This window comes from Oncorhynchus nerka, linkage group LG4, assembly GCF_034236695.1.
Source record: "Oncorhynchus nerka isolate Pitt River linkage group LG4, Oner_Uvic_2.0, whole genome shotgun sequence".
Lineage (NCBI taxonomy): Eukaryota > Metazoa > Chordata > Actinopteri > Salmoniformes > Salmonidae > Oncorhynchus > Oncorhynchus nerka.
The window spans coordinates 21748984-21763156 of record NC_088399.1 but is presented as its reverse complement, the minus strand read 5'-3'; the positions used below and the strand labels follow the sequence as shown (position 1 = coordinate 21763156).

The window sequence follows — 14173 nt, the reverse complement described above, 5'->3', positions numbered from 1 at the left end:
GAAAAGCTGCAAAGTGATTGCCAACAAGGGTTTTGTGATTGCCTCTGTGATTGCCAACAAGGGTTTTGTGATTGCCTCTGTGATTGCCAACAAGGGTTTTGCCACCAAGTACTAAGTCATGTTTTGCAGAGGGGCCAAATACTTATTTCCCTCATTAAAATGCAAATCAATTTATAACATGTTTTGTTGTTGTTGTTGTTGTTGTTGTCGTTATTCTGTCTCTCACTGTTCAAATTAACCTACCATTAAAATTATAGACTGATCATTTCTTTGTCATTTGGCAAACGTACAAAATCAGCAAGGGATCAAATACTTTTTTCCCTCACTGTATGAAACTAGTTGGAAAATGCCTGATCGATTCAATTTTCAAGGGAGTTTTAGAACTGGAGGGAGGGGAGTTTTGTAATTGATGAAGTTTTTTTATCACCCCTTGACCTGCCAATCCAGATATTGGATGCTTTTCTCTCTTGAACAATAAGAGAGGGATGGGACAAACATGTATGTAATAAAGGAGACAAGTGAGATCTGAGGACACACACTACACACTACACACAGAAAAGGGCTGTCGCAGGCTAAGAGAAGCTACAGACTATAGCCTACTACAGTGGAGATGACTGAAACAGGTGTGCGTCACCTGGAGCAGGAATGGAGTGGATGTAAGCTGCTGATGCTTGACAAGCTGCAACACACTCTGCTGACAGAAACTTCGACTTCCCTTCTTCTCCAACTCCACTCTTCCTCTCTGTTAAACCACGGCATTGTTGAATACTCTATTCTGATTGGCTAGAAGGCCATTCTAGAGTGTGCATTAGCTTCAGATATATGGGCAGTTGGAAAAGACATTGGACACCTCTTAAGAAGTTCCAACAATAAGAGCCTTAATACTGTTCTAAATCACTGCACCAAGTGGACGTCATACTTGCCACAAAGTGACGAAACTAAACCATCAACCACACAAACTGAAATTGGAGACATTGAAAACGCTGGAAAAGCATAGCTATCTAAACGCAGGAAAAACATAGATATCTAGCAAGCATTCATTTATTTTTGCAGAGATGCCTTTTTTGTAGCATCTGATGATGTTGCAGTCAAAACACAAGTAGTGCTAGTGCTGTCAAATCCCACATTTCTCCTTTGACCAGTTGTTTTCGGCAAATAGTATTGTTTATATTTGGTTGTCATATTGGCAAATTCCTCACTATCTCTTTTACTTTCAGGGTCTAGGCTTGGATATCCCTATACCAGATTCTAATTGATTATTAGAATGGTGGCCAACCAAGAGTATCTTGTGTGGAGTGCGACAAGGAAGATAATCATCATGGGTCATCCCATGCCTGTGTTCTTCCCTGGAACTCCTTTCTACTAGGAACCTGAGGAGAGGGGGTGGAAGGATGCCCGGCGTTCAGGAAACATCACTGTTTCCCTTTAAGATGGTGTTGTTTTGACATATATTTTGGCATTTTAGTCATTTAGCAGACATTCTTATCCAGAGAAATTAGGGTTAAGTTCCTTGCACAAGGGCACATCAACAGACTTTTCCCCTAGTTGACTCTGGGATTCAAACAAGTGACGTTTCGGTTACTGGCCAAACACTCTTAACCGCTAGGCTACCTGCTGCCCCTGTGTAGATCAGAGGCCTCAGGCTGCCATTGTGAGTCACAGAAGACGAGGATGCTACAGTATCTTTGTATCTAAAGAGCTATCTATTGCAGCGCAAACTCAAACTGACAAAATATGTTTGTTGTTTGTGAGGGAACGTTTATGGATCTTCAACATAAAACAAAAACTTGTGATTAAACTACTACTAGTCACCCAAAATAACTAGGCTACTATTACTACTAATTATAAACACATAAGCCGACAGATGCTTTTTCATAAGTACTACTTTACAACTGCCACGTGTTTGACAACAGACATTTCTTGTCTACCTCAGCTGTGAGCAGAGGACAGGATCCCCTAGAGGCCAACTCTAACTCTCCAGGGTTTTCAGGTGTTCCACAAAGAAACTATAGAGGCACAGAAATGACCCTCGATGATGTCATCCTCTTTCTCTAATGAGTTATGATGTTCCAGCTGGAACCCCGGGGAGAGGGGTTGCCAGGGTAAAGGGGTTGCCAAGGACATGTGGGGGACATATGAGGGCCAAAGCCCCGCTGGGAACCCTGTTGCTGGGCTTTGGAAACTCACAAACACTCCCACAGGCACTGAGAGACAACTGTTATGCAAAGCTCTAAGGACTAAGTGTACTTTTAAGTTTTCTCACTTTTCTTTTAAATCAAGCACCTAATAATTATATATCTGATATTAAATGATGTGTATATCTAGGTGTTACTATTGATGCACATCAGGAATGAACATTTCCCTGCAAAGGCTCTTGATAAGGTTACTTATCATGTAGAAAAGTGCTTTGAGAGCACTAGCTGACATAAAGCAATGCAGAGGATTAATTATAAACATAATAGTCTCTAGCCTGTTATTTTAGTCATTGACAGCATCTGGATGACAACATCTTGGATACACTGCAAAGTGCATATTTTTCTGACAAAACCCCATCAACTCAATAGTCCCTCTGGAGAGCAGAGGTTAGAGGGGGCATCTCTCTCTCTTTCTTTCGCTCTCTCTTTCCCTCTCTCCCTCCCTCTCTCTCTCTCTCCTTCCCTCTATATCTATCTCTCCCCTTCTCTCTCCCTCTCACACACACACTACCCCCTTTCTCTCTCTCTCTCTCTCTCTCTCTCTCTCTCTCTCTCCCTCTATTGCTCTCTCTTTCTTTCTCACTCCCTCCCTCTCCATCCCTCTTTCACTCTCTCTTTCTCTGTAATATTCCATTAAAATAAGTCAAACGGAGGCCTCAAGGACAGTTGGCCACAGCAGCCAACCTGCTGAGGGAGATATTAAACGTATTTTCTTCTACGATCAATATCACATTGTGGGGCAGGGAGAGGACCGAAGAGGAACAGCAAGGAAAGGGCCGTGGGGTGAAACACACATACACACACACTGTGGGGTGAAACACACACACACATATTTTGAGGTGAAACTGCCCTCTTGTCTCTAACATCACACTGTACTCACAGCCAGCCAAGGGTCACTTTGTGTGTGTGTGTGCGGTAATTTTTTCTGCAAACATTGACCAAATAAAGGGAACTTCACTAAATCAGCCCTTCTCACATCTGTCTCTAGGTGACCTACAACGAAGTCATCTGTCCACCAGAGAGGAAAATAAATGCATATTTTTTTGCTCGATGTGCGAACTCATTAATTCACTCACTAACGGCCATCAAGCCTCTTCAAGGACATCCTTGTCAACGAAAGATGACAAGTCGACAGCAGCAAGAATTGTATCATTAATCATGTCACTTATACTTTGAATTAATAAATCATTCATTAATTATTAATACTGGAGGCTTGCGATCATAGTAAATATTCTTCCTGTGGTGTCACACTAACAAAGAATAGAAGTTGGAACAATTTGTGTGTTGCGTTCTTATAAACACTGCAACTTAGCTGCTTTCAGTGTTATGAACATGCTTTTTAGTATTGGCAACAGTGCCTTTGAAATCCATCCTGATCTATTGTTCTGTTTAGATTGAAAGGAAAAGGATGAACTAGAGCACACCAATGTTCTTTGCTTGACATCTCAGCCCTACAACCTTTGACATTTCCTCCAAGGCTCTACTCCTACTCAATGCCCCACTCTCATTCCCACACTCCATCTCTCCCCTGCCCTTCACACTCCTTCCTCTTCTTATCACATCTCTCTCTCTCTCTCTCTCTATCTCTCTCCCTCTCCATTCTCTCTCTATCTCTCTCCCTCTCCATTCTCTCTCTCTATCTCTCCCTCTCCATTCTCTCTCTCTCTCTCTCCATTCTCTCTCTCTCTATCAGTTTGTGGTATGTCTTCCCCCTCCCTCCAAAGGTTCTCGCCATCATATCTCTCTTTCCCTCTTTCCATCCTCCCTCTATCCCCACCCCTCTCAGGCTGTTGTCTCTCCCTCTCTCCCCTCTCCTCCCTCGCTTCCGTGTGTTCTCATTACATGTCATTCTCCTGGCTCCACCACCAGCCAACCACAGCCAACCCTGAGATAGGGCTATATTATTCACAAAGCTACAACTGAAAACACAGTTATTAGCATGTACCGACGGTAGTGACCGACTGACTCCTTACAACCTCATCTCCTCAGCCAGAGCAGGAGAAAATGCTAATTTGACTCAAATAATCATCGTGCTGCTCGAGGCGCAATAAAGCAAGGCCTTTATATCCTGGCCAAAGACAACTATCAATTATGAATTGGTATAAGTTGCCAAACAAAACACATTTGTTTGAATAGTGAAGTCTGAGCATCTGGTCCTATTCTGTGTAACTGACAGGCAATAAAAATAGAAATACACTTTGCAGCAATGTTAGCAGATATTTTGATTGTGAGAAAAGACGTGTATGAAAATGTGTGGTCACACCAGCTAATTAGATTTTGGGGCCAAACTTTTGTTAGCGGCTCCAGACTAATTACTGTTCCATGTATGCATGTGTTAATTGAAAGTATAATTACAAAGTGTATTAATAAGTAAAGTGATCATGTTTAAGAATTAACGCTAAAGTTAAGCTAAAGAAATGTGAATGCTTACTTTATTTGAACCTAATTATTGAGGTATTTTCATGTTTCCTGGTTGGAGAGTATGACCGCAATTGGAGATGCGTTTGAGAATGGCATTTTTGAACTGTGTAGTGGTTCGTACACCTGTTAATTGTCCCAGGGCCAGGGGGAGAACAATTGGAAAATATTGAAATGTGTAACTATTAGGGGAACCCTGGACCCGATGATCAGGCCAATTTATGGGGGCTTTCTCCTCAAGAAATGCTGGCGGCTATGACAGAAGCCAAACGTGAGTTGGATTGGGGGTGTGGTTTAATGTGTGTGTTTCTTGCGTCTGTCCTTGCCACCATCAAGACACACCCATCTGTCAGAACCTTTGCCCTCAGCTGTTTCCCCCCACTCAGCCACAACAAACAAACCTTGCGCAGGTTGAGTTCATTAACTACATGCAGATGTAATGTGAGATGACGATGGAAGCTCTGAATAGGTCAGTAGGCTACACAGTAATATGAGAAGAATGCAATTGCTGAATTTATGTAGATATGCTAAACTAAGTGTTTTGATAACTTTCAAATGTAGTAACAGGTCCATATAGAATAAACAAACCTTTACAATATACCATAGAAGCAGTGTTCTGATAATATAACAATGTGCACCTTTCATCTTTCATTTGTCATTCCCAGCTGATACAGGTACTGTGCCTATCGGCACTTTGTCTGGTGGTAATGGGGCTACCTTGGCAAACATGTCAGAGTGGTCATACCTTCCTGAGAGGTGTCCCTTATTACAATAGGATTTCCTTTATCCTGGTGCAGAATACACTGTGTTTCTCCCTCCCCATGTTGACTGATACCATTCAATTCAATAATAAAAAAGGCAATACAATTAAAAGCTGTGTCTAGTAAAATGTTAATGCCGAGTCCCATGTCTCTCTCCATTCAGAAATATCCATATCAAGCCCGTCTATCATTCTGGACTTCATCACATCATCTTGCAAGTCTCCATGTGCTGGCTCCATACATGTTTCTGTGAACACATACACACATAGTCACTGTTCTATTACCAATGGCAGTTAGGATACGTAATATCTGAAACACAAAAAGGTACTATGTTGAAGTTTGAACAGATCAGACAAAACCTACCCAATTATGGTCTCCCCATTAAACAACTGAGGCTGCTGTCTGACAAAAGCATCTCCAGTCCTTCTGTAGAAATAGGCAGAGTTGAAGGAGAGTTCATAAGTGACACATGGAATGAAAAGGTTGTTGCCATTACTGGACATTTGTGCTTTACTGTATTATAGGTACAAACCTCATTGTGGATGTGTTGAGTGAATGTGTTGAGTGTCAGGTCTCTCATATCATGCATCGGTGAACACATACACACAGTCACTGTTATATTAGCAATGGCAGTTGGTATTTGACACAGAAACATATACTATGTTGAAGTTTGAACAAGTCAGATTAAACCTACCTAATTCTTTTCTCACCATCGACGACCATTGGTGAGCAGGCAGGAGGTGGGGCTGGAGGTGAGGTCTTTGCCAGAGCCCCATTGACGGGCATAGCAGCGTAGCTCAGCTCCTGGCCCCTCATCAAAGATACTGGTCGGTCACACATAAACACACACACACACACTCATACACACAGATCACTGATTACATTATCAATGGTGGTTATGATTAGGCTGGTGGAACCAACCCAATCACTGATTCACCTTTCTATTTCACTTCAGATATCATAAAATGTGACGTGAAATAGACTGGTGAACAAATCGATTAGTCTGCTTCCAGGCTAGGTTATTCCCTGGACATTATATGCATCTAAGAAGAAGAAAATAAACAACAAAAGTCAGTTGTATCAAAGTAATGAAGTGGGTTACCTTCTGTATTTGAACCAATGACGAACCTGTGTTGCCGGCGATAGGTGAAGGTTGCTGGTCGGATACTTGCCGACATGTAGCTGACTGTTCCATTCATAGGAATACTCACAGCGAGGGCATGTCTACATCATGCTGAGAAGGGCCCCCTTGCTGGTATTCTCTATACTGCATGTTCGGTTGCAAACTGGACATCTCTCAAACAATTGCAGCAGGCAATCTTCAGAGGTGGTGTTGATTGACCCTGTGACAGGGTGAAACAATTGACAGCCAAGTGGTAAATTACATTTTCTTCTCAAGAAAAAAGAAAGGGTTTTGCTAATGCACTTCACAACCAACATGACTCTACTAGTTGTATCTGCTTGGCTGGGGAATAAGCCTACTAGTTTATCAAGCCAGGTATTTTTTTTATACAACTTTTCACATTTCACACAACACACATTGCCTGTCATTGTTGATGAAGCCATCTGTGTCCTCAGGGCAGTAACTTGGGTCACTATCAGAGGCCTCATGATGGTGTGTCCTTTTCATAGGAGTCGAGGGAGATTGTGTCAACAACAGAGGAGGTATCACAAGGGTACCTGTGTCGCATGACACACCTTTATTCTGAGGTCTTGCCTGACAAGCTGTGAAAATAGCAAGTGAACTGTGAATTAAATTATTTTTGGAGGTCGCTAAACATGCTATGATACCCACCTTTGCTCCTACTGGTAGGTCCCGGCATCCATTCATAACCAGGTGATCAGTCTGGCACCCAACTGCACACTTTATCGAACAGAAAAACAGGGTCAACGATTGTCATCATCCCGTTTGGAATCAAATGTTATGCTGTAGAGATGTAAACTGACTGGCTCCAGATTGGATTAGATTCAGGTCGGTGACACAGTTACACTATGCAACTGGACCCGTACAAATCAGCTGGGCTAGACAATTTGGGCCCTCTCTTTCTAAAATGATCTGCCGCCATTGTTGCAACACCTATTACTAGTCTGTTCAATCTCTCTTTCGTATCGTCCAAGATTCCTAAAGATTGGAAAGCTACCGCTGTCATCCCCCTCTTCAAAAGGGGTGACACTCTATACCCAAACTGTTACAGACCTATATCCATCCTGCCCTGCCTTTCTAAAGTCTTTGAAAGCCAAGTTAACAAACAGGTCACTGACCATTTCGAATCCCACCGTGCCTTTCCTGCTGTGCAATCACCCCATTCTTATCGGCAGACTCAACAGCCTTGGTTTCTCAAATAACTGCCTTGCCTGGTTCACCAACTACTTCTCAGATAGAGTTCAGTGTGTAAAATCGGAGGGCCTGTTGTCCGGACCTCTGGCAGTCTCTATGGGGGTGCCACAGGGTTCAATTCTCGGGCCGACTCTTTTCTCTACATATATCATTTTACATTTAAGTCATTTAGCAGACGCTCTTATCCAGAGCGACTTACAAATTGGTGCATTCACCTTATGACATCCAGTGGAACAGCCACTTTACAATAGTGCATCTAAATCTTTTAAGGGGGGGGGTGAGAAGGATTACTTTATCCTATCCTAGGTATTCCTTAAAGAGGTGGGGTTTCAGGTGTCTCCGGAAGGTGGTGATTGACTCCGCTGTCCTGGCGTCGTGAGGGAGTTTGTTCCACCATTGGGGGGCCAGAGCAGCGAACAGTTTTGACTGGGCTGAGCGGGAACTGTACTTCCTCAGTGGTAGGGAGGCGAGCAGACCAGAGGTGGATGAACGGGTGTAGAGCCTGATCAGAGCCTGGAGGTACTGAGGTGCCGTTCCCCTCACAGCTCCGTAGGCAAGCACCATGGTCTTGTAGCGGATGCGAGCTTCAACTGGAAGCCAGTGGAGAGAGTGGAGGAGCGGGGTGACGTGAGAGAACTTGGGAAGGTTGAACACCAGACGGGCTGCGGCGTTCTGGATGAGTTGTAGAGGTTTAATGGCACAGGCAGGGAGCCCAGCCAACAGCGAGTTGCAGTAATCCAGACGGGAGATGACAAGTGCCTGGATTAGGACCTGCGCCGCTTCCTGTGTGAGGCAGGGTCGTACTCTGCGGATGTTGTAGAGCATGAACCTACAGGAACGGGCCACCGCCTTGATGTTATTTGAGAACGACAGGGTGTTGTCCAGGATCACGCCAAGGTTCTTAGCGCTCTGGGAGGAGGACACAATGGAGTTGTCAACCGTGATGGCGAGATCATGGAACGGGCAGTCCTTCCCCGGGAGGAAGAGCAGCTCCGTCTTGCCGAGGTTCAGCTTGAGGTGGTGATCCGTCATCCACACTGATATGTCTGCCAGACATGCAGAGATGCGATTCGCCACCTGGTCATCAGAAGGGGGAAAGGAGAAGATTAATTGTGTGTCGTCTGCATAGCAATGATAGGAGAGACCAGGTGAGGCTATGACAGAGCCAAGTGACTTGGTGTATAGCGAGAATAGGAGAGGGCCTAGAACAGAGCCCTGGGGACACCAGTGGTGAGCACGTGGTGAGGAGACAGATTCTCGCCACGCCACCTGGTAGGAGCGACCTGTCAGGTAGGACGCAATCCAAGCGTGGGCCGCGCCGGAGATGCCCAACTCGGAGAGGGTGGAGAGGAGGATCTGATGGTTCACAGTATCGAAGGCAGCCGATAGTTCTAGAAGGATGAGAGCAGAGGAGAGAGAGTTAGCTTTAGCAGTGCGGAGCGCCTCCGTGATACAGAGAAGAGCAGTCTCAGTTGAATGACTAGTCTTGAAACCTGACTGATTTGGATCAAGAAGGTCATTCTGAGAGAGATAGCGGGAGAGCTGGCCAAGGACGGCACGTTCAAGAGTTTTGGAGAGAAAAGAAAGAAGGGATACTGGTCTGTAGTTGTTGACATCGGAGGGATCGAGTGTAGGTTTTTTCAGAAGGGTGCAACTCTCGCTCTCTTGAAGACGGAAGGGACGTAGCCAGCGGTCAGGGATGAGTTGATGAGCGAGGTGAGGTAAGGAGAAGGTCTCCGGAAATGGTCTGGAGAAGAGAGGAGGGGATAGGGTCAAGCGGGCAGGTTGTTGGGCGGCCGGCCGTCACAAGACGCGAGATTTCATCTGGAGAGAGAGGGGAGAAAGAGGTCAGAGCACAGGGTAGGGCAGTGTGAGCAGAACCAGCGGTGTCGTTTGACTTAGCAAGCGAGGATCGGATGTCGTCGACCTTCTTTTCAAAATGGTTGACGAAGTCATCTGCAGAGAGGGAGGAGGGGGAGGGGGAGGAGGATTCAGGAGGGAGGAGAAGGTGGCAAAGAGTTTCCTAGGGTTAGAGGCAGATGCTTGGAATTTAGAGTGGTAGAAAGTGGCTTTAGCAGCAGAGACAGAAGAGGAAAATGTAGAGAGGAGGGAGTGAAAGGATGCCAGGTCCGCAGGGAGGCGAGTTTTCCTCCATTTCCGCTCGGCTGCCCGGAGCCCTGTTCTGTGAGCTCGCAATGAGTCGTCGAGCCACGGAGCGGGAGGGGAGGACCGAGCCGGCCTGGAGGATAGGGGACATAGAGAGTCAAAGGATGCAGAAAGGGAGGAGAGGAGGGTTGAGGAGGCAGAATCAGGAGATAGGTTGGAGAAGGTTTGAGCAGAGGGAAGAGATGATAGGATGGAAGAGGAGAGAGTAGCGGGGAGAGAGAGAGCGAAGGTTGGGACGGCGCGATACCATCCAGTAGGGGCAGTGTGGGAAGTGTTGGATGAGAGCGAGAGGGAAAAGGATACAAGGTAGTGGTCGGAGACTTGGAGGGGAGTTGCAATGAGGTTAGTGGAAGAACAGCGTCTAGTAAAGATGAGGTCGAGCGTATTGCCTGCCTTGTGAGTAGGGGGAGAAGGTGAGAGGGTGAGGTCAAAAGAGGAGAGGAGTGGAAAGAAGGAGGCAGAGAGGAATGAGTCAAAGGTAGACGTGGGGAGGTTAAAGTCGCCCAGAACTGTGAGAGGTGAGCCGTCCTCAGGAAAGGAGCTTATCAAGGCATCAAGCTCATTGATGAACTCTCCGAGGGAACCTGGAGGGCGATAAATGATAAGGATGTTAAGCTTGAAAGGGCTGGTAACTGTGACAGCATGGAATTCAAAGGAGGCGATAGACAGATGGGTAAGGGGAGAAAGAGAGAATGACCACTTGGGAGAGATGAGGATCCCGGTGCCACCACCCCGCTGACCAGAAGCTCTCGGGGTGTGCGAGAACACGTGGGCGGACGAAGAGAGAGCAGTAGGAGTAGCAGTGTTATCTGTGGTGATCCATGTTTCCGTCAGTGCCAAGAAGTCGAGGGACTGGAGGGAGGCATAGGCTGAGATGAACTCTGCCTTGTTGGCCGCAGATCGGCAGTTCCAGAGGCTACCGGAGACCTGGAACTCCACGTGGGTCGTGCGCGCTGGGACCACCAGATTAGGGTGGCCGCGGCCATGCGGTGTGGAGCGTTTGTATGGTCTGTGCAGAGAGGAGAGAACAGGGATAGACAGACACATAGTTGACAGGCTACAGAAGAGGCTACGCTAATATATCAACAATGTCGCTCTTGCTGCTGGTGATTCCTTGATCCACCTCTACGCAGACAACACCATTCTGTATACATCTGGCCCTTCTTTGGACACTGTGTTAACAAACCTCCAAACGAGCTTCAATGCCATACAACACTCTTTCCGTGGCCTCCAACTGCTCTTAAACGCTAGTAAAACTAAATGCATGCTTTTCAACCGATCACTGCCCACACCCGCCCGCCCGACTAGCATCACTACTCTGGACAGTTCTGACTTAGAATATGTAGACAACTGCAAATACCTAGGTGTCTGGCTAGACTGTAAATTCTCCTTCCAGACATACATTAAGCATCTCCAATCCAAAATTAAATATAGAATCGGCTTCCTATTTCGCAACAGAGCCTCCTTCACTCACGCTGCCAAACAGACCGTCGTAAAACGGACAATCCTTCCGATCCTCGACTTTGGCGATGTCATTTACAAAATAGCCTCCAACACTCTACTCAGCAAACTGGATGCAGTCTGTCACAGTGCCATCCGTTTTGTCACTAAAGCCCCATATACCACCCACCACTGCGGCCTGTATGCTCTCATCGGCTGGCCCTCGCTACATATTCGTCGCCAGACCCACTGGCTCCAGGTCATCTATAAGTCTTTGCTAGGTAAAGCTCCGCCTTATCTCAGCTCACTGGTCACGATAACAACACCCACCCTTAGCACGCGCTCCAGCAGGTTTATCTCACTGGACATCCACAAAGCCAACACCTCAGTTGGCCGCCTTTCCTTCCAGTTCTCTGCTGCCAATGATTTAAACAAATTGCAAAAATCGCTGAAGTTGGAAACTTCTTTCTCCCTCACTAACTTTAAGCGTCAGCTGTCAGAACAGCTTACCGATGGCTGCAGCTGTACACAGCCCATCTGTAAATAGCCCATCCAACTACCTACCTCATCCCCATGTTTTTATTTACTTTTTTTGCTCTTTTGCACACTAGTATTTCTACTTGCACATCATCATCTGCATATCTATCACTCCAGTGTTAATTTGCTAAATTGTAATTACTTCGCTACTATGGCCTATTTATTGCCTTATCTCCTTACACCATTTGCACACACTGTATATAGATTTTTCAATTGTGTTATTGATTGTACTTTTGTTTATCCCACGTGTAACTCTGTGTTGTTGTTTTTTTGTGGTGCTGCTTTGCTTTATTTTGGCCGGGTCGCAGTTGTAAATGAGAACTTGTTCTCAACTGGCCTACCTGGTTAAATAATGTTTTGCTATGGCCCTGGGTTGGTTTGAATTTGTTTCTGCTAGTTAGTAGACTGTTGTAGTCAGACATGAGTTAGCTAGTACCACCATAGCTGCATCCAATATTTCAGAAAATAATTGGTACGAAACAACTTTGCCATATTATGAAGTAGTCAAATTAACCTTGGGAGAAGGCAATGTTGCCATGAATGTTATAAGCAAAGCAAAAAAAATAGCTAGAAATGCTAATGTTAGCTAGCTAAAATGTGGGGTTTCCCTCAATCTTAGTTAGCTGGCTAAAGTTATAATGAATATTTTTATAACTAACCCAACATAGACCACAGCACGAGCTAGCGAGATCTTGTTGACACGTTCTAGCACGTATTTGCATATTTCCGTTAGAAAAGCGTACTCTATGAATTGCGGGTCTGTAATAACTCAATTCGTCCTAACCCATGCACTCCTTCTAAACAATGCAATTGTTTGAAACTTTGGCAAAGGGTAAAGTCTACAAAAAGTAATGATCCTTTGAACGTGTTTGGAGCGATGAAACAACTGAACTCCATTAAATTAATTGAAGCAAAGTGGGCAGAGGGGTGATTTGCATTTGGAGCTTGGCAAAAGGGGGCACGATTTGTTGACATAATTGTAATCCAAACCTAACCTTCATTTACTTGTTGTGACAAACCGAGGTTCCAAACTTCGTTTTAGATGAGACCGACTTTATGAGCAAAATGATCCTACTTTGTAGTCAATTTTAACACTAGAAAAAATGTTTCTTGCTCGTATCGATACCACATAGCTTGTTTCTGTCACGTTCTGACCTTAGTTATTTTGTTATGTCTTTGTTTTAGTATGGTCAGGGTGTGAGTTGGGTGGGTTGTCTATGTTCCTTTTTCTATGTGGTGTTTTTGTGTTTGGCCTGGTATGGTTCTCAATCAGAGGCAGGTGTGGTTAGTTGTCTCTGATTGAGAATCATACTTAGGCAGCCTTATTTTCTGTTCTGTGTTTTGCTTCAGGGCTGTTCGTTTGTCGTTTTATTGTTTTTGTTCAGTGTTCAGTATTCTTATTAAAAACAATATGGACACTTACCACGCTGCGCATTGGTCCTCCTCTTCTTCCACCCATGACGAGCGTTGCAGTTTCAAAAGGGATGAGTTGGTTTTTAGGGGCAGTCGCTCTTTAAGGCATTGTTTAGCACCTTGATGGAAGTGTGTGCTATCGGTAAAATGTTTATTGCCTGAATATGTGCCAATCATGATCTTTATGATGTTAATTGCTCATTCATGTCTAATGGGATATCCCATGGTGAAATGCATTATGGGTCAAATGAATTATTAAGGTTAGGACAGTGCTTTTACTTATGTTGCTCTTTGTCCTGTTTATTAATTTGTAAATATTGTAAGTATCCTACTTTTGGTGCCTATTTATTTTCCACTTTTGCTAAGAACAGTAGATGTTTTTTAAATGTTTATATCCTTCTCTGGCTCCTCACTGCTACATCCAATGTGACAGCCTACCTCACATTGTATTGATGCAGCCCTCAATAACAAATGGGTATTCTAACACTAACGCTCATTCTCCTGAACCTCAGTGTATGGGGATGGAGTTCACACACATAGTTAGGGGAAATGAAAACAAGGGGCGGGGGGGGGGGGGGTTGGTGCAGTGAGAGACATTGAGAAGTTTGGAATGACTGCATGTGCTGACAGTCCAACTTTTTTATTTTATTGAACCTTTTTTCAACTAGGCAAGTCAGTTAAGAACAAATTATTGCTTACAATGACGACCTACCCCAGCCAAACCCTAACCCAGACGACGCTGGGCCAATTGTGCACTGCCCTATGGGACTCCCAATCATGCTGGAAAAGCGTGATCTTCATGGATGGATCCCGGTTTCAACTGTACTGGACAGATGGCAGACAGTGTGTATGGCATTGTGTGGGCGAGCAGTTAACTGATGTCAACGTTGTGAACAGAGTGCCCC

At 44.9% G+C, this 14173-nt stretch overlaps 1 long non-coding RNA gene across 3 annotated transcripts; it reads right to left on the bottom strand.

The window, feature by feature from the left end:
- Window positions 1–4889: 4889 nt before the first annotated feature.
- On the bottom strand, window positions 4890–8086 carry LOC115128857 (uncharacterized). 3 transcript variants are annotated; one of them, XR_003863557.2, is made up of 5 exons: window positions 7170–8086; window positions 6914–6996; window positions 6069–6717; window positions 5738–5800; window positions 4890–5621 (listed from the first exon to the last, which is right to left on the bottom strand). It is a non-coding gene; the product is annotated as an uncharacterized LOC115128857 (long non-coding RNA). The 3 variants fall into 3 exon arrangements; XR_003863559.2 differs by lacking the exon at window positions 6914–6996; XR_003863558.2 differs by lacking the exons at window positions 6069–6717; window positions 6914–6996; window positions 7170–8086 and adding an exon at window positions 5907–6041.
- Window positions 8087–14173: the final 6087 nt, after the last annotated feature.